Source organism: Pelobates fuscus, chromosome 13 (genome assembly GCF_036172605.1).
Source record: "Pelobates fuscus isolate aPelFus1 chromosome 13, aPelFus1.pri, whole genome shotgun sequence".
NCBI classification, from domain to species: domain Eukaryota; kingdom Metazoa; phylum Chordata; class Amphibia; order Anura; family Pelobatidae; genus Pelobates; species Pelobates fuscus.
Genome location: NC_086329.1, coordinates 20265003 through 20291845, shown reverse-complemented (window position 1 = coordinate 20291845; position 26843 = coordinate 20265003). Strand labels below are relative to the sequence as shown.

The following is a 26843-nucleotide window of genomic DNA, read 5'->3' as shown; positions in this document are numbered from 1 at the left end:
TTTCTATTTTGCAGTTTTATTATGTCTCACATATGCTTTTATTTTTTGCAGTTTAATTTTTTTATGTCTTTTTAAACTGCGCGTGCATATATTTAGTGTTATTTTATTTAATAGACAGCTGCAGTGTGTTCTTTAGTATGGTTTCTGAATATAACATATATGAGCATTTGCACTTCAAAAGGATATTTTATAAAATGAAGTTTGTTTTTTCCTATTCTTTATGTTGTTTTTTAGAATTCTCTTTCTTTCTACTTATACTGCTGGGCGTGTGTATATATCTATGTAGTATTTCACTATCGTTTTGTAGTTTTACTTTCAATACTTTTTGTTTGCTTTCGTAGACTGCTCTCTGTGAGGTCCTTTTTACAGACAATATTTTTATCATATTTAATTATCACTGACGACGTTTTAGTTTTGCAGAAAAAGTTTCACCCGGACGGACTCTTTGTCCTTCTAGAAGTTTGTATGTAAATATGATAAATATATAATATTTTCGTGTATAGTACGTTTCCATTTGTTAGAAGTCCCAATTGAAAGAATTGTGTCTAGGGTTCCAATACTCAGTTTGGTAGATTGGATCACATTTTCATATCTCCTAACTGTCTCTCTTGAAGAGAGACAGTCAATGTTTTGGACCCAAATCCATCTGTCCATCTTTTCTATCGTAATGTCCCTCTGTTCTAGGAACTCCGTATTATTGGTGTATAACAGAGATCCACAGCAACCATACTCATAGTAGGGTGTCTTTAAACTACAATTATTTTGTTTAGAAATCAGTCTGTGGAAAAAGCATACTTTGTTCCTATTCTAAATACATTTTAGTTGCATAAAATGTTATAACAAACATATAAAATTAAGCCCTGCGTTTAGACTCTCATTACTCCTGGGAGGCAGCAACGACTATAGTACACATAAGCCCCAACACGTACAATAAAAACCAAAGTTACTTGCGCAAAAGTATTAATTTTGTCAACTAACACTTTTACTCAAATTTTTGTCGACTAAACTTTTCAAGATTTAGTCGACTAAAACAATTCAGATGAATAAAATACAACTAAAACTAAAACTGCATTTTAGTCAAAAGACTTTGACTAAAACTAAATTGAAATTTGCCGCCAAAATTAATCAATTAGTCAAAAGACTTTGACTAAAACTAAATTGAAATTTGCCGCCCTGCACAGAGGGGCTGTGGAAGGGTCAAAAGAGACAGACCAGGGCTAGAGAGTGACACAGAGGGGCTGTGGAAGGGTCCAAAGAGACAGAGCAGGGCTTGGTAGAGAGACACCTAGAGGGGATGGGGGGACACAAAGAGACACAGAGGGGCTGGGGAAGGGGCAAAAGAGACAGACCAGGGCTAGGTAGAGAGACACCTAGCGGGGCTGGGGACACACAAAGAGACACAGAGGGGCTGGGGAAGGGGCAAAAGAGACAGAGCAGGGCTTGGTAGAGAGACACCTAGAGGGGCTGGGGGACACACAAAGAGGCACAGAGGGGCTGGGGAAGGGGCAAAAGAGACAGACCAGATAGAGGCACACAACTAAAATCTACAGAAGATTTAGTCGACTAAAACTAACACAATACAGATGACTAAAATAAAATGATTTAGTCGACTAAAACTAACACAATACAGATGACTAAAATAAAATGATTTAGTCGACTAAAACTAACACAATTCAGATGACTAAAATACGACTAATACTAAAATGGCTTTTTAGTCAAAAGACAATGACTAAAACTAAATTGAAATTTGCCACCAAAATTAACACTGTTGCGCAATAGCCCAAATACTTATGCACATTTAAATAACTAGAAATTTCTAAGTATCACTCCAATGACCATTCAGGCTTAAGCTCACCTTCCATGTCACATCTTAGGTGAGTCCTACACTGACAAATCTTACTGCTTTCAGCTGTAGAATGTGTGTCATGTAGGATGTGTGTAGTGGATGTGGTATGTGTGTCATGGATGCAGTGTGTATAGTGGATGTAGAATGTGTGTCATGGATGCAGTGTGTATAGTGGATGTAGAATGTGTGTAGTGGATGTGGTATGTGTGTCATGGATGCAGTGTGTATAGTGGATGTAGAATGTGTGTAGTGGATGTGGTATGTGTGTCATGGATGCAGTGTGTGTAGTGGATGTGGTATGTGTGTCATGGATGCAGTGTGTGTAGTGGATGTGGTATGTGTGTCATGGATGCAGTGTGTATAGTGGTTGTAGAATGTACGTTTTGTGTAATGTTTGTATGCATGCATTAGATGCAGAGTGTGTGTGTGTGTGTGTAGTGAATGTAGGTGTGTATAGTGAATGCAGAGTGTATGTTTGTGTAGTGGATGTAATGTGTGCGCAGTGAATGCAGAGTGTTTTTTTTTGTAGTGGATGTAGTGTGTGTAGTGCATGTAGTGTGTTTGTAGTGAGTGTATAGTGCATGTAGTGTGATTGTGGTGAATGCAAAATGTGTATAGTGAATGTAGTGTGTTTGCAGCAAGTCAGTGCAAAGTATGTATAGTGATTGTAGTGAATGCAAAATGTGTATAGTGAATGTAGTGTGATTGTGGTGAGTGCAAAGTGTGTTTAGTAAATGTAGTGTGTTTGTAGTGAGTGCAACGTGTGTATAGTGAATTTAGTGTGTGTAGTGTAAAGTGTGTTTAGTGAATGTAGTTTGTGTGTGTAGTGCAGAGTGTGTTTAGTAAATGTAGTGTGTTTGTAGTGAGTGCATAGTGTGTTTAGTGAATGTAGTGTGTGTGTGTGTGTGTGTATTGCATAGTGTGTTTAGTGCATGTAGTGTGTGTGTGTAGTGCAGAGTGTGTTTAGTGAATGTAGTGCAGAGTGTGTGCTTGTAAGGATGCAGTGTGTGTGTAAAATAGGGGGGAGGGAAGTATTTTTTAAAAAAAAATATTTGTGTGTATTTAAATTTTATTCCCCCCTCCCTGCTTCTTACCGTGCCAGGGAGGGGGGGGATCGCATTGTGGAGGGAGCCAGCCGCGGTACATTGCAGAAGGGGGCCCAGCAGCATACTGTCTTCCTTTCCAGCTCCTCTCTGACGAACTCTCGCGAGACCGGCCTGTATGCTGTGCAGAGCGTTGTCATGGTAACCAGTGGCAACGCTCTGGCGGCCGCAGGGCGCAGGAATGTTAGACAGAGAGGAGCTGGAATAGAGGACCGAGTGTGCTGCTGGGCCCCCCTCTGCAATGTACTGGTAAGGGGGATCCTGCAGTGCACACATATATTGCGAAAATCGCTATCTATATGTGCACATAAGGAATGTGGGGCTCGGACTGCAAGAGTAGTCCGGGCCCCCCAAGACCGCCGGGCCCATGACAACTGTTATGGTTGACACGCCCTGATGGCGGCCCTGGTGATCCCTATTAGGGTTAATATGTTTGTAAGGTTTAGAAAAATACCCCTCTCTGTCTCAATCGAAATTTTGCCTTTTGACTGAAAGCAGCAAGGTGAATTGTTAGCGTAGGGCTCAGCTAAGAGGTTTTGACTTGATGTGGCAGGTGAGCATACACTTAAATGGCCATTGTAGTGATGCTAAACAAGTTCCAGTTATTTAAATGTTTATAGGGATTTGGGATAATGTGCAAGTACATTTTTGTCTTTGGTAAAATGTTATTAGTAAGTGACCTAAATTTTCTCAGAACAGTCCCGTCCCTGTTCACGCCCTCCACTCACCCTAAAATGAAATTGTCCCTCTTTGTCTATTTGAAATATTTTGAGGTGTGCACTTTACAGTGTAAAGGGGTGCTTGCTTGAGTGTCTCAACCTGCTTATTAGATGGTAGTCAAGTGGATTTGGGTAAAATATCTGCAGACGTTTTTAACTCATTTTCAATATTCTGAAAAAATAGTGCAATATCCGTGGAAACCAGTGGACCATGCGGGTGCATTACGATGTTGATTACTCCACTTTTAGAGTTCTGCACCATTTTTTTTTTTCAATTTAGCAAATCTCCCTCAATGAGTGTTCTTTTGCACGCTACTCTAATAGAAAAAAAGATATGGCTTGCCTGTAAATAGGGTTTTTTAAATTTTATTATTATTATTATTTTTTATTTTATTTTTTACTTGCATCATGCAATTACCTTTCATCTCCTGACGTTTCAATTTTTTGTTTTTTTTAAAAGTCTAGAAAACTTTGGGGTTTTCATTGGATAGGGTATTTGGAAGCACTAATCATGCTTCAGAAAATAAATTTTTTACAAAATGAAGAGGCTGCTTGTATTTGCATAATTGACGTTGAATGACCCCTCTGGCATAAGCTTAAGATGGCATACAGGTGGAGTATGCAGGCTCAGGCTCAGGCATTTAAAAAATGTATCACTCCTGCAGAGACCGTTGTCCATGTGTGATTGTCATAGAAAAGCCTGTTTGAGTAGAATTAAGGCAAAAAATATACAAAGTGTATGTGAAAAATAAATGTAAAAGGGAGATAAGAAAGAAGTACCGGTAAGTAGAATGTCCTGTTTGATGTCGGCAGGTTTATTGCTGCAGATAAACTCTGCAGGGAGAGTGAGGCTTATACCAGGATTCTTCCTTCATTATAACCAAGTCATTGAACATAGGATGTTACTGTGCTTAGATTGAGGGGACTATTATTTATTTATTTATTATTGCCATTTATATAGCGCCAACAGATTCCGTAGCGCTTTACAATATTATGAGAGGGGGATTTAACTATAAATAGGACAATTACAAATAAACTTACAGGAACAATAGGTTGAAGAGGACCCTGCTCAAACGAGCTTACATTCTATAGACTATATGCACATACACAGTACACGAACAGTTCCAATGGTTTTGTTCGGGTAATTGTTTTTGTCTGCAATTTTGCTTTGCGTCTTCACCCTTCCACCCCTTCCACTCCTCTCTGCAACTGTACATCTGTGTGTGACCTCATCAATAGCTTTCTATGAGAGAACTCATGCAGCAATCCAGGACATGTAAAAGCTATATTTATACAATGTTATACTTTCCAATGGAAATCATTGAAAACTTAGGGTCATCCTGTGCTGTACGAGGCCATTCACATTGAAAACTCTGGACACTGTTGATGGATTTCACTAGGTCCCCCCCTCTTTATTATTAATATTAGGACCCCTATCCCTCACCAATGGGTGAGCACCTGGGGTAGACACTAGGTCCTCCCCTATAAATATTAGAGTAGACCCCACCGGATGCCCCTGGGGATGGCTTTTTTTCCTTCTAGCGACTGGGGAGCAATGGCTGCCCAGTCACTAGTTTTAAACATTTAGGAAACATGACCCCATCTGCAGCTTGGTAGGAAGGGGCATATGGAGGTACAATACCATTATAGTATTATAGGAGTCCTATTGAAATCTCATTTATTTTTTTATGTTTTTTTAATGTGGCGGCTGGCTGTATAGCTAAATAATATAATTAGTGCTCGTGTTCACATGCAGATATTGCTGATTTTCCAAACAAATGATTCAGATCCAGTCAGACCGACCAAATCATGACCGCATTTAGAGTTTAGTAGATCTGCGGAAATCCTCCCCACCCATCGTCATCCTGTATTCTTAATATTCATGGTTTGCTGGATATAATGATACAGTAAAAGTGAGCAATTTTGGAAAGATTACCGTAAGTGCATTCTCTTTTGACAGAGTGAGATGGATTATAAACCTGAGGTACACGTTTACGGAAACCTAAAATGGGTTCCAGTGGCATTGTAGTAGGCATCCACTGGTATGAAATGGCATATTGTGTTTATCAGACAGTGTTTAACAACTGCTTCCATAAAGTTGTTTTTATGGTGTTTAAATGTATTGCACTTGAATAATCTAATAAGTAGTAAGAACCACTAACAGGGAGAGGAGATGGGCATAATTGACCTGTTACTGTTTCACTAGATGTTTGAGAATATTGCCCATATTTAGTGTTCTCAGAAAACTGTTATAAAAAATAAAATTGCTTTATAAAATGTATAAAATGTAGTTATTATAAAATGTGTTTCCCTTCATTAATTGAGAGACTCGTTTTTCCCATCTTTCTCAATGCAAAAAATGAATCTATACGGATAAACTATCTGTGATTGTGCGCCATCGTTTAAATGTTATATAGGACCCATAACGATTCTTCTGTATGAGTCTACAAAGATTCTTCCAGGACTCTTTTTATTCTCTGATTTTGGTGCATGTTACTTTTGTACTTCTAATATACTATGAACTCAAAATGTTCTTGTTAATTTGTGCCTTTCAAAACAAAAAGTACTTTTATAGCTTAGAGCTGAAGCATAGAGGTACCCGCATTGCCAACTCTCACCAGAATTGTACTGGGACATCAGAAAGTCACTTTGTTGATACTCATTACGGCTCCTACTGTTGTTAAAGATGTCTAAACATGGCAGAGCGCCCGAAAACATGTGGTTATTCCCTGACTAGAGTGTGATTTGTTGGGAATTTAACATTTTAGGCTGAAAAAAAAAAACCCGAACGTTTGTTTGCCTGAAATAAATGCTTCGTAGACCCAGCGATCTTTTCCAATATCTTATAATATATCTCTTAATACGGTCATGATGCCTATTGTAGTAAACAATACTGCCTATGGCATGTTCCTTAGTGAAATTGTTCTAGAATGTTCAGTGTGTAATTGTTGAAAAGGTTCAAGGCTTTTTTTGTCTTCTAGCAGCAAGTTGCATCTATTTGCGTTTTGGGAACAAAACTTGCCCCCTCCTTCCCCGTAATAGTGCTCGTAACCTTTGTGTATGCTGCGCAGTCCTCTAGTAACTTACGAGGACTTTTTAATAGTGAAGCAATAAATGCACGTGTCATCATTAATTAAAAAAGATTGAGTTATATGGAAAATTAAATAATACACGTGTTTCAGTGTTTTTTTTTTTTACTTTTGTTAGTTTGTATGATCATTTTCATTAGTGTATTTTATTTATTTATATGAAGCTACGTTGTGACCACTGAACCAAAAATCCCCGCGTGAAAGCTTTTGGAATATTTTTGGCTCTCCCATTGAAAACAGGGTGCTGGCTGGGATTGGCAGTTTTTGGATTATTTATTTATTTATTTTTCAAATGGTACTTAAAACCTGTAAGTAGGTGTTCAGTGATTTAAGTGCTTGTAGGTGGAAATCAATGCGGATATTGGATGTAACAAGGCATTTATGGGAAAAGAAGGTGAATTTGTGAATAGGATGCAAAACGTGCAATATATCCGTGACTGATTATTAAAGGGACACTATAGTCACCTGAACAACTTTAGCTTAATGAAGCAGTTTTGGTGTATAGAACATGCCCCTGCAGCCTCACTGCTCAATCCTCTGCCATTTAGGAGTTAAATCCCTTTGTTTATGAACCCTAGTCACACCTCCCTGCATGTGACTTGCACAGCCTTCCATAAACACTTCCTGTAAAGAGAGCCCTATTTAGGCTTTCTTTATTGAAAGTTCTGTTTAATTAAGATTTTCTTATCCCCTGCTATGTTAATAGCTTGCTAGACCCTGCAAGAGCCTCCTGTATGTGATTAAAGTTCAATTTAGAGATTGAGATACGATTATTTAAGGTAAATTACATCTGTTTGAAAGTGAAACCAGTTTTTTTTCATGCAGGCTCTGTCAATCAGAGCCAGGGGAGGTGTGGCTAGGGCTGCATAAACAGAAACAAAGTGATTTAACTCCTAAATGACAGTGAAATTGCAGGGGAATGATCTATACACTAAAACTGCTTTATTTAGCTAAAGTAATTTAGGTGACTATAGTGTTCCTTTAATAATATTAATACTGCTTTTCATAACAACACACCCCACTTATGTGAAAAGAAAAATTCCCAATGCAGTTTAAAGTGACCTAAATGACCGCAACAAAATAGTGGAGCACTTATATTTCAACACTAACCCTTTATAAAGAGATGTTCTCGGAAACCCAAAAGAAAGACAAACAAACTAGTAGAATCTAATGTAGAAAAATGATTATAGTATTTAAGGATGCAAACTACACACTCACATAAGCTGAGCCTACTATGATCGGCTCTAATCACAAATGCTTCTTCACTTTCTGGGACTGTGCATCGCCTCTTCTCTTTGGTTCTTTCAAACTCCGAGAGAGAAAAAGGAAACACAGGGGAAGCCATTTAGGAGTTAAATCACCTGTGTTTCTTTTTATGCAGCCCTAGCCACACCTCCCCTGGCTGCGACTGACACAGCCTGCATGAAAACAAAATGGTTTCATTTTCAATTAGATGTAACTTGCTTTAAATTTTGTTATCTCCTGCACTGTAAATTTAATTTTAATTACACACAGGAGGCTAATGCAGGGTTTAGCAAGCTATTAACAGAGCAGGAGATCAGACATTCTAAATTAAACTGAGTTTGAAATAAAGGAAGAGTAAACTTTAGATGACACTCTACAGGAAGTGTTTATGGAAGGCTGTGTAAGTCAAATGCAGGGAGGTGTGACTCGGACTACATAAACAAAGTGATTTAACTCCTAAATGGCAGAGGATTGAGCAGTGAGACTGCAGGGGCATGATCAATACACCAAAACTGCATTATTAAGCTTATCTTGTTTTTGTGATTATAGTGTCCCTTTAATTTTATTAAGGATTGTTGACTATCAAACACGGCATCAGTATTTTTTTTACCAGTTTTTTTTCTGAAAACATTTTTATATGTTAAGGAGTGTGTGTTCACTTACCTGTTGAAATATAAGCACCCCACTATTTTGTTGCGGTGATTTAAGTCGCTTTCAACTGCATAGTTAATAGGATTCATACTAATTATGAATTAGTAAAACAGTATTGGCTCAAGAGAAGTGATGTCCCGAACAGTTCGCTGGCGAACATAGCGTGTTCGCAGTCGCGCACACGCACGATGTTCAGTCCGCCCCCTATTCGTCATGGAGGTGGGAGGGTCTGAGAGGGAGGGTCTGCTGCTGATTGGCTGGAATGTGTCTGCTGACTGTGAGGTACAGGGTCAAAGTTTACTCAATGAAGATGAATAGGGGGCGGACCGAACACGCTATGTTCGCCGGCAAACGGTTCCTGGCGAACTGTTCGGGACATCACTACTCAAGAGGCTACATTCTTTCCATTTACAGAAGGAGGTACCTGCGGTTTATAAATGCCAACGTTAATGTGATGTAGAAATGTCCATACAATTCATAAGTTGCGATGTGTGGTTAAAAAAAAAAAAAGACTGTTTACTGTTTTCTCAAATTTATGTAATTGGTATTTATAGTATTTTGTAGCAATTATGTTAAACAGATGTCCGTCACTTAATGTTTTCTCCTGCGGACATGTGTTTTTTAAATTTATTTTTTCTCTTTTCAAGAACAACTTTCAGTTTGGTTTTAACTCCTGTAGTCCAAATAATGTCCTATTAATGTAATCTTATCCCTCACATGAACTGCCGATTAATGCCCCAGGAAGGAATTAGGCCGTCAGCAGTGATTAACGCCAGGCACAATGATTGGGATCAGGTGTCTGTGCTGAGCTGATATTGGCACGTACAGCAATCGGGGAACCAGGAGTCATCATGAAAATATACGTAGCTAATTCCATGGTGTTTGTTTATAGCGGAGCCCCACTCTACTTAAAGGATCACTATAGTGTCAGGAAAACAAAGCGGTTTTCCTGACACTATAGTGCCCTAAGGGTGCCACCACCCTCAGGGTTCCCCTCCCATGACACTGAAGGGGTTAAAACCCCTTCAGCAGCTTACCTTATTCCAGCGCCGGGCTCCCTCGGCGCTGGTGACCTCTGCTCCCCTGCCGACGTCAGCTCCCCCGTGCCGCAAGTGCCGCGGCCGCATTCAACCTGTCAATAGGAAAGCATTTGTCAATGCTTTCCTATGGACGCTCTGCGCGATGGATGCGAAATTCGGAAGACAGCCACTAGAGGCTGGATTAACCCCAAATATAAACATAGCAGTTTCTCTGAAACTGCTATGTTTGCATCTGAAGGGTTAAAAACTGAGCGACCTGGCACCCAGACCAGTTCATTGAGCTGAAGTGGTCTGGGTGACTATAGTGTCCCTTTAACCCCTTAAGGACCAAACTTCTGGAATAAAAGGGAATCATGACATGTCACACATGTCATGTGTCCTTAAGGGGTTAATGTCAGGCACGCCATGTAACAGAAGTGGCTGACTGTTTGTGCACTTTATTTCAATTGATCCTTAAAATTTATCCAACAGTTAACTGCTATGTGAATGTTATTGTGATTATCCTTTATATAAGTAAAACTGAAAGTTAACAATGGGTTGTTTTTTTTTTTTTAGTTATTTTGCTTTCAACGTAAATAAATTAAACCACCCATTATGCCTTAGCACTGTGACAGCGCATGTGTGTATATATGACCCCCAACACAAAAGAAAGAAGCACGCTTTTTTCCAGCATTGAGGCCAAATTCACCCTCATCCTGAAGGGAAAGGAGGTCAGGGATGGCGTACCGACAGGAGTACAGGGGTGGCACAGAAGGGGGCTTCTTGCCCTCTGGCGCCATTATGCTGTACGGTTTTGCATCAGATGCCAATTTTTCACAAAATTGATAGTAGTTAGCCAGGAGCGTTCTGTTCTGGGCTGGCTAATGACACCGCTGGTGGTTGAGTCACAACTCTGGCGGCTGTGGAGTTAATCTCTCTATGTGCAGAGTTTAATTATCAAATGCTGCACACGCAGGCACCAGGACCAGTGCACATAACCCTTGAACCCCTTAAGGACCAAACTTCTGGAATTGTAGCGTTACTTACCTTATCCGGGGGCCGGCCGCGGTCCTCTCTTCAAGCCGCACGCGGTCCTGCGGCTGCACGAGCCGCGCGCGGCTCATCCGACTCTCTTAACAGGAAGACAGGCAGTGACCGCGAGTTGCGGTCACATGTCCCGCCTGCAGCTAAGAGCGCGCCGCGAGTCTCTGGCGCGCTCTTAAAGAGACAGTGGGAGCCTAAATTGCAAGAAGGTTCCCATTGGCTCCTGTCATGCCAATCACCCCATACACTTACCTTTTGGGGGTGTGGAAGTGACAGGAGCCAATCACATTAGTTTTAAGGTAGACGTACTCTAAGGTCCGGTAGACGTATCTCTCCTCTGTGCTGTCTTCTGTTTGGCTGGATCCTGCGTGTAGGGGTATATACTCGTTACATTACGATAGGGCCATGGACCCCGCAGATTTAGCTCAACAGATGGCGTCCCATGAGGCTAGATTTGTAGAGCAGGATCACCGTATGGATCAGATAGCTCAGGCTCTCCAGACGCTCTTAGCTAGAACCATTCCAGCAACCGCACCTAACCCTCCTACACCCCTGCTTCCTGAAGTATCGACTGTGCCTAATGCTACGGCCCATTTAACGCCTCCTCCTAGGTATGGAGGGGATTCTAAGACATGTAGAGGGTTCATTAACCAAATAGAGTTTCATTTTTAGATGTATCCACGTTCATTTCCCACAGAGAGGTCTAAAGTTGGGTTCTTTATGCACCAACTTACCGACAAAGCACTTGAATGGGCAAACCCTATTTGGAAGGCTTATCAGACTCTATATTGGATGAGGTAGCAGCTAAGGAGCTTCCTGTTGCCTTAGAGGACCTTATTGACTACCTCATCGATATAGATAATAGGATTCGTGACAGGCTCTATACCAAGAACAGGAATAGACGTTTTTTTTACACCTATTCACCCCAGAGTTAATACACCGGAGAGTGTAAAAGTATCTGAAGAGGAACCTATGCAATTAGGGGTTGCCAAACTCTCTGATAATGAAAAATTACATAGGAGAAGGGAGGGACTCTGCCTATATTGTGGTAGGAGAGACCATATGGTAAAGGAGTGTCCTTTGCTCCCGGAAAACTCTCGCACCTAAGACCTTATAGGGGACTGGCCTTGGGTGTGATTTCTAAGTCTCCTACATTGCCTCCTAACCGACTGCTTCTCCCTGTTTCTTTACATATGGGAGAGAGTTGTATAGTTGAAAATATATACGCCCTGGTTGACTCTGGGGCAGCTGAGAATTTTATAGACTCTGGTCTTGTAAAGAAAAACAATATTCCCATCAGGGAGAAGGAGATACCCTTGGCCGTTGAGGCCATAGATGGTAGACCATTGATATCTCCAGTTGTTACTCACGAGACTGCACCGCTACATATGTACACAGGGGTTCTACACTATGAAACCATTCGGTTCCAGGTCATCACCTCTCCCTCTTCACAGTTGGTGTTAGGGTATCCATGGTTACGTGCCCACAATCCCATTTTTGACTGGGAGACAGGGCAGATAAAATCATGGAGTGAAGCCTGCCATGAGTCATGTACTATTGAAGTCACGCCTGTGAATTCTATTAATGTTCCTACCATTCCTCCTTTGTCTACGGCTATACCCTCTCAGTATTTATCTTTAAAGACTGTCTTTGATAAAAGAGAGGCTGACAAATTACCGCCTCACAGACCCTACGATTATGCTATTGACTTGTTGCCTGGCACTATACCTCCCAAGGGCAGGGTGTACCCTCTATCGGTTCAAGAAAACCGTGTCATGGAGGAGTACATTAAAGAATCATTAGACAAGGGATTTATTAGGAGATCCTCTTCTCCGGCTGGAGCGGGGTTCTTCTTTGTATCAAAGAAAGAAGGTGATTTAAGACCTTGCATTGATTATAGAGGTCTTAATAAAATCACCATCAAAAATGCTTACCCTATACCATTAATAACAGAATTGTTTGACAGGCTCAAACATGCTACGGTATTCACCAAATTAGATCTTAGAGGAGCATACAATTTGATACGTATAAAAAAGGACCACGAATGGAAGACAGCCTTTAACACTAGGTCAGGTCATTATGAGTATACCGTCATGCCATTTGGGCTTTGCAATGCCCCAGCAGTATTCCAAGAATTTATTAATGATGTCTTAAGGGACTTTATTCACTCATTTGTTATTGTGTACTTGGATGACATTTTAATATATTCTACAGACTTACACACTCATCACAGACATGTTACGACAGTTCTGAAGACCCTTCTTGCTAATGGTCTTTATTGCAAACTAGAAAAATGTCTATTCGACCAATCCGAGGTCCAGTTTTTAGGGTATTTGATTTCCGCTAAGGGTTTTCGGATGGATCCCCAGAAGCTCGCTGCGGTCATAGAATGGCCTCTGCCGCAAGGTCTGAAAGCCATCCAGCGTTTTCTGGGTTTCTCTAATTATTATAGACGTTTTATCAAAGGTTTTTCGTCTATCGTAGCACCTATTACACGTATGACTAAAAAGGATGGCAATACACGTGCCTGGTCTACCGAGGCACGTCAGGCTTTTGACTTTCTTAAGACTACGTTCGCCTCTGCACCTATTCTACAGCATCCTGTCCCCTCATTGCCATATATACTTGAGGTTGATGCTTCCGATATAGGGGTAGGTGCTGTCTTATCCCAAAGAGAGTCTCCTGACAAGCCATTGCATCCTTGTGGCTTCTTTTCTAAACAAATGTCCAAAGCAGAAAGGAATTATGATGTGGGTAATCGCGAACTCCTTGCTATCATTTTAGCACTCAAAGAATGGAGACATTTGTTAGAGGGCACTAAGGATCCTATCCTCATATTTACGGATCATAAGAACCTATCCTACCTTAGCGAAGCTAAAAGATTGTCTTCAAGGCAGGCTAGGTGGTCACTGTTCTTGTCTCATTTTAATTATATAATCACCCATAGGCCAGGTGATCGGAACACTAAAGCGGACACTCTGTCCAGACAGTTCGAGACTATTGACAAACAGGAGATTGATGTCACTCCTGTCATTCCCCCAGACAGGATAATATCAACTACTATCTTGTCTATTTCCTCGTCCCTCTTGCAGGCCATACAAGCGAAACAAAGCATGGCACCTAGCGAGAGGCCTAATGATAAATTGTTCGTTGACGTTCCCGAGAGACGGGATATTCTGTCACTGTATCACGATACTAAGACTGCTGGACATCCTGGTATAACCAAAACGGTGTCAGCTGTTTCTCGGTATTTTTGGTGGGATACCTTACGCAAGGATGTCACTGATTATATAAGTGCTTGTTCTACTTGTGCATGTATGAAATCCTCTCGTAGAGTTCCTTGTGGGCTGTTGCATCCGTTACCCGTTCCCGAGATACCTTGGTCTAATCTATCAATGGATTTTATTGTTGAATTACCCCCTTCAAATAGTAACACAGTCATCCTAATGATAGTAGATCGATTTTCCAAAATGGCTCACTTTGTGTCTCTTCGCAAGTTGCCTACTTCCAAGGAACTGGCTCTTATCTTCGCTAGAGAAGTATTTCGGTTACATGGTATTCCCGTATCTATTGTATCCGATAGGGGTAGCCAATTTATTTCCAGGTTCTGGAAAGCCTTTTGTTCGGAAATGGGTATTTCTCTCTCATTTTCTTCCGCTTACCATCCCCAGTCTAATGGAGCTGCTGAACGTGCCAACCAGTCTCTGGAGCAGTACCTCCGTTGTTTTGTGTCTCACCATCAGGACAATTGGTCTGACCTACTTCCTTGGGCTGAATTTGCTCGGAATAACGCCACTCATGATTCTTCCGGCAAAAGCCCTTTTTACGTTGTCTATGGCCAGCATCCCGTTGTTCTTCCGGCCGCATTCTCCTCACAGGGCATGCCAGTTCTGGATGAGCATTTGGCTGGTTTGCGTAATACTTGGGAACAGGTTCAGCGTTCTTTGGTGGACTCTGCTGCTCGCCAGAAGGCTCAGGCTGACAAGCATCGCAGAGCGGCTCCTTCCTATGTTGTGGGGGACTGGGTTTTGCTTTCCACACGGAATATTCGCCTCCGGGTGCCTTCTATGAAATTGGCTCCCCGCTTTATTGGTCCTTATCGCATTATACATAAGGTTAATCCCGTTTCTTATGCCTTGGGTCGGCCTAAGAATCTGCGTATACCTAATGTCTTTCACACCTCGTTGTTGAAGCCTTATGTACGCAACCGCTTTACCCGGCATACTCCCCCTCCCCCTCCTGTCTCTGTGGAGGGTCATGAGGAGTTCGAAGTGTCTGCTGTTATTGACTCTCGTTTCCTTAGGGGTCGGCTTCAGTACTTGGTACATTGGAAGGGTTATGGGCCTGAGGAGCGCAGTTGGATTTCTGCGGATGCTGTTCATGCTCCCCGCCTTGTGCGCTCTTTCCATTCGCGTTTTCCTGCCAGGCCTGGTCCTGCCCGCCCGGAGGGCGTGTCCTCGGGGGGGGGGGGGGGTACTGTAGCGTTACTTACCTTATCCGGGGGCCGGCCGCGGTCCTCTCTTCAAGCCGCGCGCGGTCCTGCGGCTGCACGCGACTCATCCGACTCTCTTAACAGGAAGACGGGCAGTGACCGCGAGTTGCGGTCACATGTCCCGCCTGCAGCTAAGAGCGCGCCGCGAGTCTCGGGCGCGCTCTTAAAGAGACAGTGGGAGCCTAAATTGCAAGAAGGTTACCATTGGCTCCTGTCATGCCAATCAACCCATACACTTACCATTTGGGGGTGTGGAAGTGACAGGAGCCAATCACATTAGTTTTAAGGCTACCTATACTTACCCTTTTCCCTTAGTTCCTTGCCCTATCGTGGTTTCTGCTACAGTTCCCTTTAGTGCTTGTTGTGTTCAGTTGTGTTTCTCCGTATTTGACCTTGGCTTTGTATTCTGACTTCGTTTTTGCTTTATCCTTGTCTGTACTGTTTGCCGGCTTGCTGATTCCTGTGTACCAGACCCCGGCTAGTTTTCGTTTACGCTGTCTCTTTGTGCCCTTGACCTCGGGTCGTTCCTGACTCTGTCTTCTCCTATTACGTCGAGTCCGGCCACTCTAAGGTCCGGTAGACGTATCTCTCCTCTGTGCTGTCTTCTGTTTGGCTGGATCCTGCGTGTAGGGGTATATACTCGTTACAGGAATAAAAGGGAATCATGACATAAGGGGTTAAACCTCACTGCATTCAGTACACCAGGTAATGCTTTAACCCCTTAAGGACACATGACGTGTGTGACACGTCATGATTCCCTTTTATTCCAGAAGTTTGGTCCTTAAGGGGTTAATAGTGTTTACTGTGGCAAATGATAAAAGAACTGTCTGTATCAAAAAAGTTTTTTTTTTTTTTTTTTTAGCCTTGGGTATTGGTTTGTTGTACGTATGTGCGTCATGCTTGTTTCCTCTTGCATTTGTACTGTTCTAAATAGTACACTTATTTCCTGCAATCAGCCAAACAGTGCAAGCTCCTGTTTTTTCTCTGTGTCTTTGAAGATCAAAGGCTGCCATTATTAAAGTACCATGCATGGTCTAGAGACCTTTTTCCCCTTGTTCTGATAAGATACTGTTTATTAAGTTATTCCATACCAGTGCTTTCTCTCTCCATCTATTATATAGGTATCTCCATATGACCATTTTCAGAATGTTTTTTCACACTTTATTTCATAGGTTACCGTAAGACTGGCAAAGCATCATGGGAATTGTAGTTTTACAGAGGTTGAGGGACTACCTAAAGCAACAAGTAGATTCTTGGCGTTTTTAAAGGAACACCACAATAAAAGAGGCACAACCAGTGACCGTGTTGCTTTTAACTGTCCTCTTCCTTCCTCCACCTGCAGATTGCAAAAAAAAAGTGCTTTCACTTGGGTATAACGTCGCATTGTTCACGGGTTGACTACTTTCCTTGGAGGGGACCAGGGAATTCCTGGCACCATAACTTTTACGGTGATCTGTAGTGGTTATGGTGCTTCGAGTGTCCCTTTAAGCTGATTAGATCTCAACGTTTCACTCTGCAAGGTCAGGATATTGTTTGAGCTGCCTGCTTTCAAATTCCCAAATTTCTTGTGAAACGCTGGATTAGTTCTGAGGAAGCCAATGTTTATATTAGAAAAACAAGCAGCTGGACATAATTAAAAATTTCAGTACATGGCATAGACTGTGGCAAATGATAAAAGAAGTGTCTTTATTAAAAAAGGCACAGTTTATTGTATATGAAGTTGCTAAGAGAAATACTTATGAGACGGAACTTTTTAGATGGCGTGGGTCTTGCGAGGAGCGGGTAACTTAGAGATGGTGTGATGAAACGCACGCTATTTTATCTGGAGTAATATGGGAGATTATGACCCCTTTAAAGAATTCAGGCTTTGAGTGAATCTTGCTTCTCACTTGGCTTCATTCCAGTAATGTGCTACTTCTGTTTCATGCTGTGTCTCACGCTCTCCAGCTCCGTTTATCTTCAGAATTTCCCCAGAAACAAAGGATTTTAACGTTTCTTTACTGTCAGATGTAGTTGCCAGTAGTGATACCGGAGAAACTGACGGAAGCCAAGCACAGAGAGATGGACACAGGTTTCTTCAGGAAGGAAGAGATTCTTTATTGGATCACCGATCGGGACTCAGAGGGACTAGCGTCACCAAAATACAGCAAAGTCTGAGCCCCGGACAATAGTGCAGGCTCCTTATATAGGCATATAACTCCTCCCATATTAAGCTCCACCCGCACATTCTCTTAACCAATCAACACAAATAAGAATTAACTTCCTGTTTGACCGCATGGCTTGTCCAGCACAATGGAGGAGGGGGAATACTATATCCTGTATTCTTGCACATGCTCCGTACACTACTGATCGTATCTTGCCTCGTGCAACCAACTGAGCGATACGTCAGCATATGTACGTACACATGCCACGTGGTAATCTCGGCCTACTAAATTTATTTTTACCGAGATTCCACCACATTCCCCCCTTTGATGCCTCTTGATATTTTACAATTACTTGAGGCATCACATAACCTTAGTTTTGCTTACACCGCAAGTTACCTTGAACCAGACCAGACTTATCTTATGATGTGAATCTTTTAACACTCATCTTCCTGCATTGGTTCTCCCTGATCTAAAGCCTTATACTTATATATCGCCATTATCTGTGCAGCAGCCTTCCTCTCTGCTATACTTCCTATCAGGCTTTGCACAGACCTAACTACTAAGGGTATAAGACACGGTAGGAGTAGACACAACAGTAAAATCAGTAGGACTCCACCTACCACTGCCTTAAGCCCTCCAAACCACTCATACCAGCTACCAAACCAACTACTTGGATTGTATCCTTTCCATACCTGAGTAGGCACGTGCGCTAGTTTAACCATATGGCTAGTAAGCTCAGCTATTGCTTGCCCTTCGTCGTCTATTTGAAGACAGCAATTGCTTAGGTTAAACTTCCCACATACACCTCCCTCTACTGCCAAAAGGTAATCCAAGGCTAATCTATTTTGGTAGACTGCTGTCCTCATCCTGGTGTTATGCTTCGCTAGAAGATTGAGCGCTTGTGATGTCTCGTTAGTGATAATCTCAACCACCGCCTGTAATCTTATAATACGGTTGAGCATATAAATAGGGGTTCTATAACCAAAAGTACCATCCTCAGCCCACGTGGCTGGCCCATAATAGTCTATGATACGCTGGGGAGGCCATTCATTATCTTCCCAGGTGCCTATCTCTATGGGTCCCCTTTTCTTCCTATGATTCACATCATACACTTTAACACCTAAAGTCTCACCTGTTTCAATCGGTAACAAGAAGAAGGATGGTTTGAGCATACCCAACACACATGCCCCTTCCCAGTCCTGTGGCAGCTCCGAGTAGGCTTTCTTACCACAGATCCAGTACAAATTTGCTGGGGCTCTCCAGGTAGATGTGATGGATAGATCAAACCACACCTCCTTTAAATTGGCATATCTAGCAAACGGGTTAGATGGTTCTGAGACATTTGAAGCCGACCACCAAGTTGTATTCTTTGTATCATCATCATAAGCTTTTTGCCCTAGACAAGTTAATTCTCCTACAGAAGTATTATACATTATTCCTTTCCTTGCTATGCAAACATAACCTATGATGGAGGTCTTTAATCTCCACTCAGATTTACCTCTAACACTCATATGATAATCGGCTTGTGTAGATATTAGTTGGTCAACTGCCTCAGAACCGGACATTACCTCCTTTGCTTCCCAAGGCCATTGGTCTCCCATGTTAGTACCTCCACACACATAGCAGTTGGTAACATTAAGACTACCGGCAATACTTTCAGCTAGATCGATGAACAGGTTTTTAGCGTTATGGGGGATCTTATTATCTATACTCATCTCTTCATAAAAGGAATGGTATACTTGATGAGTCTGGGAGGATACCGTATCAGTCTCTATCCCTATAAACAATAATGTCCCAGGATCTAAACCCGTCCCGTATATCTGAAACCCAAATAAATTTCCATACTTATCTAGGAACTTGTCTGGGTTATTAATAAGTATATGGACTGGGTTGCATTCCATAGACTTACAATATGGGCTAGTCGGCAACTTAGTCACTATCATGTCTTTATCTACTGTCTGTCCCCAAGTCGCCCACCCCACACAAGACCAATATGGACAGAAGTTATAGTCTTTATTTGGGCATCTAGGACTCACATATTTATTTTTGCTACTGGGACAAATGTATTTATCGTTAGACCCATACGTCCTCTCCCATCTAAGATCCCCACATACATTCCACGGCTTTCTACCACTCGATATCGCTTTACACGCATCAAATAGCAGAACACCCGAAGAATGTACGGATTCTAACACCGTCTTATTAATTAGGGTCCCCTGAGGATCTCCATTCCTGAGAGTCAACCAAATTGTACGAGTCTGATACTCCGGACTGAAGCACTTAGGTTCTCCTACTCCTAAATGGCACACACTATAATCTATATTTAAGTATCTACATCTCGATACATCTCCTTTACACTCGTATTGTGAATGCCAGATTAGGGTTTGGGAAATATGGTTACCTGTTCTCGTAGTCTTAATGCATACCTCACAGCTAGGAGTGTCGGTACCTCTACCTTCCTGAATATAAAAACACATGTAAATAAACACAATCAAAAGCACATCTTTCGCCGTCATCCTCAGTCTTCGTCCGTGCGATGGAACCTCAGCTTCCAGGATGTGAGGGCTGCAGGGAATGGAGTTCTGCTCGTCTTCACAGGTGTCCCTTCGAGACTTTCCTGGCTTATACACTATGTGATGGTAAGCGGACAGGCTTTATTATGGCCTTCTCACTCACACCTGTAACAATAAAATTTGTAATCCACAATAATTCCTCGTTACTCCGACTGAGTAGTGCGTTTCAACCGGATCTTGCAGGGATTCTCTGGATCTACTGTAACTTGCCAAGAATCGACTGCTGCTGGTTTAACCCTGGAGTGATGTATCCACGGAGTCACTTCTGCTACTTTTATCGCTGTAGGGGTAGACAAAAGAACAACATAAGGACCTCTCCACTTGGGCCCTAACGGTACATTATTCCACTCTTTAATCCACACTTGGTCTCCTGGATGATAACTATGAACAGGGGGATAAATATTCACAGGTAATCTATCTTGTACCCATTTCTGTACCTCCTCCATAGTCTTACCCAACTCTACAACCTGCTGCCGGGTAATTCCTTCTCCCAACTGACTCAAGTCCCCCCTTAAGTTACCAAGTACGGGAGGTGGTCGCCCATACATGATTTCAAAAGGAGAGAGGCCCATCCTTCTGGTAGGGGTACTGCGGATTCGCAATAGAGCTATAGGTAAGAGAACGTTCCACTTAAGTTGGGTTTCCTGACACATTTTAGCCAACTGGTTCTTAATAGTTCTATTCATTCTCTCTACCTTACCAGAACTCTGGGGTCTATATGCAGTATGAAGCCTCCACTTTATACCAAGCATATGAGTCAGTTGTTGTAGGCACTGGTAAACAAAAGCTGGACCATTGTCCGATCCTATAGAACAGGGTAGTCCATATCGGGGTATTATTTCTCGTAGCAGGAATCTCACAACTTCTCCTGCTTTCTCTGTACGAGTAGGACATGCTTCTACCCAGCCTGAATAGGTGCACACAATTACCAGCAGGTAACGATGTCCACCCGATTTAGGCATCACTGTAAAGTCTATTTGTAGATCGGACATGGGGAGTCCCCCCATAAACTGGACTCCTGGTGGCTTTACTGGTCCTTGTCTTGCATTATTCTTAGCACACGTTACACATCTGCGTACAATGGCCTGAGTCAAGTTGGACAATCTTGGTATGTAGAAATGTTTCCTGAGAGATTCTTCAGTACTGTCTCTCCCAGAATGTGTCCCGTTGTGATAATTTTGGACAATTTCTACCGCTAGCGATGCTGGTATAACTATTCTTCCATCTTCTAGCTGATACCACTTGTTCTCCAGATACTTTCCCGGTTCAGTCTTTAACCACTCCTCTTCTTGAGCTGTATAAACTGGAGTCCATTGCGACAGTGGGGTTGGTATTAGAGCAGCTATATGCCCCACATACTCCTGTCTTCCTGATTCAGCAGCACGCTTAGCTGCACTATCCGCCATTCGATTTCCCTTGGTTACATCACCATCGGTTTCGGTTTCCCTTGGTTACATCACCATCAGATGCGCTCGACAATGTATGATACCGACTTCTTTCGGCTCCCACACTGCTTCCAATAGTTGTAGGATTTCAGCTGCGTACTTGATTTCTTTGCCTTCTGAATTCAGTAGTCCTCTTTCTTTATACAAAGCTCCGTGGGCATGAGTGGTTAAGAACGCATACTTAGAGTCCGTATAGATATTCACTCTTAAACCTTCAGCCAATTGTAACGCTCGTGTTAGTGCTATTAATTCTGCCTTTTGTGCTGATGTTCCTTTCGCCAGTGGCCGAGCTTCTATCACCTTGTCTATTGTTGTCACTGCATATCCTGCATAGCGGATCCCTTCTTTCACATAACTACTGCCGTCGGTATAATATTGAACATCGGGGTTCTGGATGGGAAAATCACGAAGATCTGGTCTACTTGAGAATACTTCATCCATTACTTCCAAACAATCATGTTGACTTTCAGTAGGTTGTGGCAAAAGGGTAGCTGGATTTAAGGTGTTTACAGTCTCTAAATGCACTCTTGGGTTTTCACACAACATTGCTTGATACTTGGTCATACGGCTGTTACTAAACCAATGATTTCCTTTGTAATCCAACAACGTCTGTACTGCATGTGGGACTCGTACATAAAGTTCTTGACCCAGAGTGAGTTTATCGGCTTCAGCTACTAGCAGGGCGGCTGCAGCTACGGCTCTTAGACAAGGTGGAAGTCCGCTGGCCACTGCATCCAGTTGCTTAGACATGTAGGCAACAGGTCTTTGCCATGATCCCAAGTACTGTGTCAATACTCCCACAGCCATTCTTCTTTGCTCGTGTACATATAAGTAGAATGGTCGTGTGTGATCAGGTAGACCTAATGCTGGGGCACTCATCAAAGCCTTCTTCACATCTTCAAATGCCGTTTGCTGTTCTTGGGTCCATAAGAAGGGGTCGTGCTCTGTACCTTTGATAGCTGCGTACAGAGGTTTTGCTAGTATCGCATAGCTGGGAATCCATATCCTACAGAAGCCTGCTGCCCCCAAGAATTCTCGCACTTGCCTTCTATTCTTGGGTATTGGCATTTGGCAGACAGCTTCTTTTCTCTCTGGCCCCATAATCCTTTGACCTTCAGAGATATGGAATCCCAGATACTTGACAGTTGGCAAACACAACTGAGCCTTCTTTCTAGACACCTTGTATCCTGCCTTCCAGAGAATGTGTAGTAGATCGTGCGTTGCTTGCTGACAAATTTCTTTTGTAACTGCTGCTATCAACAAGTCATCTACATATTGTAACAAGACACACTCTCCTGGGATGGACTCGAAATCCAGTAGATCTTGACTTAGGGCTGAGCCAAATAGGGTAGGTGAATTTTTAAACCCTTGGGGCAGTCTTGTCCAAGTCATTTGGCGTTTTGAGCCCGTTACAGCGTTCTCCCATTGGAAAGCGAAAATACATTGACTTTCTGCGGCAATTCGGAGGCAAAAGAAGGCATCTTTGAGATCTAAGACTGTGAAGTAAGTAGCCCCGCCCGGAATTAAAGCGAGCAGGTTATATGGATTGGGTACAACTGGATGTATACTAACAACCGCATCATTGACTGCTCTTAAGTCCTGCACAGGTCGATACTCATCTGTACCGGGCTTTTGAACAGGCAGCAATGGGGTGTTCCAGGGGGAAGTACAGAATTTTAGGATACCATACCGTATGAACTTATCCAGATAGGATTGGATGTTCTTCTTAGCCTTCTGTGGGATGTGGTATTGTCTTAGGCTCACTGGATAAACCCCAAGTTTCAGTTCAATTTTTATTGGTGGAATATTGCGGGCCAGTCCTGGTGGGTTGTTCTCTGCCCAAACTCCTGGTATGTTAAACAATGTCTCATCACTCCTAGGGTTTTGGCTAGTCAACACTGTATAAAGTCGCCACTCTTCTTCCTTTGGTACGGATAAAGTCATAATACCTGAAGGTCCATTAAACTTCAAAGATGTTGTTCCATTTGGTAGGAACGTAATCTGCGCTTGTAATTTTTATAGCATATCACGTCCCAGCAATTGGACTGGACATTCAGGCATATAAAGGAATTGGTGTTTTACTACGTGGCCTCCCAATGTACAGAGTCGACTTTTAAGAACCGGTCTTTCAGCACTTCTTCCAGTTGCTCCTATCACAGTAATAGTCCTTCCAGATGGAGGAGCAACTAGATTAGTCACCACTGAATGTTCGGCACCAGTGTCGATCATGAATGCACTCCTTTTCCCCCCTATTGATACATCGACCATAGGCTCCGCTCGACCAAGGGGGATGGAGCCCGGTCGGTATCAATAGTCCTCCATGACCGTGTCAGCCAATCCTACGAAGTCCCTACCTTCTCTATCGCGGGACCTTTGCGCTGCTGGAATATACCTGTCTTCCCTAACACTTCCTCTGTTCCCATTACTCCCTCTATAACCATTACTCCCTCCGGGACCTCCTCTACCTCTCGCTCTGCCTCTAAAGTTTCCGTAGCCTGCCCTGGGTTGGTCTCTCTCGTACTGCTCTCTTTGCGGACATTCGTTCCTCCAATGCCCTTCTTCCTTGCAATACGCGCACTGATCCCTACTCAAAGGCTCCCTACTCCATCTATTATTGCCTCTATCTGGGCCCCGTTTATCTACGCCTGCGATCGCTACCGCTAGCATATCAGCCTTTTTACGCATCTTGCGCTCTTCCTCTTTCTTACTTTCTGTATCCCTGTTCATATAGACCTTATTTGCTACCTCCATTAGTTGGGTGATGGACATACCTGCAAACCCTTCTAACTTTTGTAGCTTGCGCTTAATATCTCCGTAAGCTTGGCTGACAAAGGCGGAGTTAACCATTCGGGAATTATCTGCGTCTTCCGGATTAAAGGGGGTATACAAGCGGTATGCCTCCAATAATCGGTCATAAAAGACACTGGGCGCTTCATCGCTTTTCTGAATCACCTCAACTGTCTTCGACATGTTAATGGCTTTCTTTCCTCCGGCTTTCATGCCAGCAATTATAGCGTCTCTATAGGCTCTGAGTTGAACCATATCAGCACCATTTACGTTCCAATCGGGATCAGTGTTGGGATAGTGTGTTGCGGCCCATGCTGCTGGATTAGCTTGGTTCAAAGCACGGGCTCTATCTTCTAATGCTTTAATGGCTGCTTGATTTATTCTTGTCCTTTCCTCATTGTTAAATAAAGTCATTAGTAACTGCTGGCAATCAGCCCATGTCGGATTATGCGTCTGTACTATTGAGGTGAACAGATCAGTCATGGCTTGTGGTTTCTCAGTATACGAGGAATTATGGGTCTTCCAGTTTAAAAGGTCGGTAGTGGTAAATGGGACATATACGAAGACTGGGTCAGCGTGTGCCATTTGACCTGCGGCATCGATATAAGCTGACCCGGGATTTAGGCGAAGAGGCATCTGATAGTGCTTTAATTGTTGGGTACCAGTCAACTGTCGGGTTTGGATAGGGCTACGTAGAGAGGCGTCAGTCATGGGTTCCGGTCGGGGAGAGATAGGGTATGGGGATGTGGGAGGTTGGTTTGGGGAAAAGGTGGTAAATAGAACACTTCGGGCCGAGCTAGATGAAGCTTGACCGGAAGTCTGAAGTGGCGCCAAATCAGGATATTCGTTTCTAATGGGGGTGGGTTCTGGTTCCGGAAGGGGAGATTTAGTACGAGGGGGGTGGATCCTGTACTGGAGGAGGAAGCGGAAGTGGATGGGGGTAATGAGGGGAGGGCTGCAGGACTTCCTGCGTTTGCGTCACTTCCTCTTAACGGAAAGTAAGGGGGCGGCAAAGGGATCTCGGACTCAGGGGGCGTGTCCAAAATGGGCCTAACACCAGTCCTAGTGGACGAACAAGTCCTAGCTACCATGAGGCGACACTGCTCCTCGTGGCATGTCTGGAGCCATTTTGGCGAGTCATTTACGGCCTGTCTCCAACAGTCAATATAAGGAAACTGGCCGTAAAGTTCAGGCCTACCTGATACAGCCACGTGTAAGCGCTGTACCAGAGTTGGATCCAAACTGCCACGTGGCGGCCATGCCGCAACCAAAGTAGGCCACTCCCTAGTACATAAAGTGACCAAACGTACAGGAGACATCTTTACCCCAAAATCACAAACCTTGAATCCCTTTTTAAAATTCTTAACCATACATCCTAAGGGATCCGGAATCGTTGACTGCGACGCACCCATATTTACCAATGGAACGTCGTCGACAACGATTACTATACACGCGTACTATTCAACAGTCACACCCGTTTCCTCTGGCAACAGCACCACGTGGTACGGTTACCAAGTGAAACGTACACAATAACAATAAACACTCAGGGAATTCCCGTACACACACAGCTGTTACACCAGTCACTATATAATCAATATTATGCCCTTTGGCGTAACTATACAGTCACCCACGCTATAATTCTCTATATACGAATTACCCGTCTATAACACACCCCAGTAACATCGTCTTTTACAAATAGCGGTTACAGTACGGTTAGCATAGGTCAAAGCACAAGTTAAGGTCACAATACAATTATTAGTGGTTATGGTGTTAAAACATGCAATTGACGACAATGATTAGTACTTATATACAGTGTCAGTAAATATACAGGGTTATGGTACCGTGCACTATAATACAGCAACACACTATTAACACTCTCGCTAGACCGCTGAGCTCGCGCTATCTAACAAGATATACACTTTACTAAACAATCGCTAACACATTTACAATTCCCAACTAAACTATTGGCCAGTACCTTGAATGGACTACCTAAAAACAATCTACATACGTTTTGGTTAGCCACACTGCCCAATCACCACATATATAGCGAGCTAGAGAACCGAATTTACACAGGCGCCTCTTAGTCGCACTATACAACGAGCTAGAGAACCGAATTTACACAGGCGCCTCTTAGTCGTACTATCAAAAGTCTAGTGGGTTCCAAATTTACACGCCTTCCCACTTAGCCCAGATAGGATGAGAACTAGCGAACCGAATTTACACAGGCGCCGCTTAGTCTCCCGGTCCCTCCGACCTAGCGAACGTAATATACACCCTAGAACGCTAGTCTAGACAAGACACCGGTGTCCGGCTAGGGCTATTTACACCAGGACCCCGCCTGACTAACCAAATCAAACGGTCTGACTAAAGAGCGTTCGATCGAGCGGTGCGCCTTCGCTCCTTCCCTCCGACAGAGGGGGCAGATACAGATTCAAAAACCCCTTTGGGCCTACCGCACAATCGGTATACCCCTAGCGGGTCCTGCCGTCTAAAACAGCAGTTGTCTTACCTCCTCGTTCCTGAACCTGAGTTCACACTCATCGACGGGGACACCCCAGCACTTCTCACGTAGAGGCCGATGATCTCCTGGACAACAGACCAGTGGCGCCGAGACGAAGGGAGGTCCACGCAGAAGTTCAGGGGTGCAGCCGTAGAGAACGTGGGCAAAGATAGACCGTCTCACGCC

At 43.1% G+C, this 26843-nt stretch overlaps 1 protein-coding gene across 3 annotated transcripts in view; it reads left to right on the top strand.

The window, feature by feature from the left end:
• The window catches only part of UBR1 (ubiquitin protein ligase E3 component n-recognin 1), a 121651-nt gene that overhangs the window by 524 nt on the left and 94284 nt on the right, over nucleotides 1–26843 (top strand). The gene's annotated exons all lie outside the window — the stretch shown is intronic.